This window comes from Myotis davidii, unplaced genomic scaffold (assembly GCF_000327345.1).
Source record: "Myotis davidii unplaced genomic scaffold, ASM32734v1 scaffold1059, whole genome shotgun sequence".
In the NCBI taxonomy this organism is placed as follows: Eukaryota; Metazoa; Chordata; class Mammalia; order Chiroptera; family Vespertilionidae; genus Myotis; species Myotis davidii.
In genome coordinates this window covers 89,002-91,119 of record NW_006290038.1, presented here as the reverse complement: position 1 = coordinate 91,119, position 2,118 = coordinate 89,002, and the positions used below count along the sequence as shown (strand labels likewise).

At 57.1% G+C, this 2,118-nt stretch overlaps 1 non-coding gene across 1 annotated transcript; it reads right to left on the bottom strand.

Annotated features, from left to right (window-relative positions):
* Positions 1-2,024: 2,024 nt before the first annotated feature.
* Positions 2,025-2,096, bottom strand: TRNAE-CUC. Its single transcript has one exon. It is a non-coding gene; the product is annotated as a tRNA-Glu (tRNA).
* Positions 2,097-2,118: the final 22 nt, after the last annotated feature.

Here is a 2,118-nt window from a genome sequence, read left to right as displayed (position 1 = left end):
CAAATAGACACAGAGCAGGGCTGATCTGGGGGTTGGGGCACCTTCCCCTGTCACGAACAGAGCAGGGCGGATAGGGAGGTTGTGGCCCGACCCCCTGTCACACACAGAGCCGCAGGGCGATCAGGGGGTTTGGGTGCTGCTCCCTGTCACGCTGCATCAGGGGCCAGGAGGCCTCGCGGCTCCACTGATCCCAGTGCTGGGAGGCCTCGAGGCTCCACTTGACACAGGGGCAGTGAGGCCTCGCGGCTCCGCTGATCCGGGTTCTGGAGGCATATTAGCCTTTTACTATATAGGATAGAGGCCTGGTGCACGGGTGGGTTCCGGCTGGTTTGCCCTGAAGGGTGTCCTGGATCAGGGTGGGGGTCCCGCTTGGGTGCCTGGCCAGCCTGCATGAGGGGATGATGGCTGTTTGCAGCTGGTCACACCCCCTTCAGGGTGGGGATCCCCACTGGGGTACCTGGCCAGCCTGGATGAGGGGATGATGGCTGTTTGCAGCTGTCACACTCCCTTCAGGGTGCGGGTCCCCACTGGGGTGCCTGGCCAGTCTGGGTGAGGGGCTGAGAGCCGTTTTCAGGCTTGCAGGTGACTGCAGCTCCCAACCTCTCCTTTTTTTCTTTTTTTTTTATTCTGGGATTTATTTACCTTCTATGGCTGTCACTGGAGCTGAGAGCCAGCTTTAGCTCTCAGGCTAGGCTCCAGCTCTGTTTGGCTTCTATAATTGAAACAATGTTGCAACTCCAAGCTCCGGCTGGCTGACTGAAAGCAGTTTCTGAGGATTGTTTAGCTTCTATATTTGCAACAATGTTTCTTAAACTGGAAGCTCAGAGGCAGGCAGTGGCAGGCGTGGAACCTTGGCTTCCTCCATCACTGGAGCAAGCAAGCCTCCTGTTTGCTTCAGTTGCGTGGTTGCTGGCAGTTAATTTGCATATCTCGCTGATTAGCCAATGGGAAGGGTAGCGAAGTTACGGTTAATTACCATGTTTCTCTATTATTAGATAGGATTATAGAGATAGAGGTAGAGGTAGAGGTAGAGGTAGAGGTAGGGGTAGAGATAGTGAAATATTTGGAAAGGTTAGCATTCACACAACACACTGGAAATCAGGGGTGGTCCACAGTACATGGAGCAGGATGGGGACACAGGTGAAGATGCCAAAACTACATCGGTATGCTGGGCCACAGCCAGGGAGGGAACCTGCCACCACAAGAATGAAGACAGCAAAGAACCACTTTGCTGAAATGAACTTTCATGCTTGGAACCTAAACTCAACCCCATAGATTAGCCCACAGGCACCTGGACCGGCCTGGAGAGTGACAGAGGCTGGCGAGCAGGGTGAGGTCAGCAGCAGGATGGAGCGGGCCCCAGCGGCACTGCCAGTTCTGTTCAAATAAACGGTCCTGTGAAGAGAAGCCCCTGTGACGGGCAAGAACTCCAGGTCCCGAGACCAGAGGCCCAACTAAAAGATTTGTCAAAACGCAGGGACACGAATGCCTATTCCTGGATGTATCTCTGAGGTTCCAATTCCACTGGCTGAGAAGACCCCCCATGACTGATTGTTAGAAGAGCTGGAGAGCTCAGTCTTGTGGAAAACAGAGCAGGTGGTGTGAGATAGCTCACTGCACCACAATACACCAGCCGGAGAAAATACATAAAAGCAATTAACTCGGAACAGACGGCCGCCCGCGGGAAGGTATAGATGCCGTTTCCACTGGGAACCCCTCCCCGGGACCCCTCTGGGGCGGCAGGGTCTGTCGATGGCGAGGTTTGTCCCCGATGCTGGAGAGTCCGAGTCCTGCAGCTGCCGGCTACGTACTCGGGGGCCACGGTTGGCAGACGGGCCGCCCTGAGCCACCCTCGGGGTCCGGTCGGGATCCAGGCGAGCTCCCGGCGCTGGAGGGGAAAAGCCGCAGGCCTCCAGCAGGCGAGGCGGCAGGGGGCTGGGATGGAAGGCGTGACCGGGCAGGTTGGGCCCAGAGGTGCAGGGCTAAAAGGTGGGTGGGATGCGGGCTCGAGGACTAAGAAAAGCTTCCCTGACCGGGAATCGAACCCGGGCCGCGGCGGTGAGAGCCCCGAATCCTAACCACTAGACCACCAGGGAGCGGCGGGCAGAGGTTCGGGCT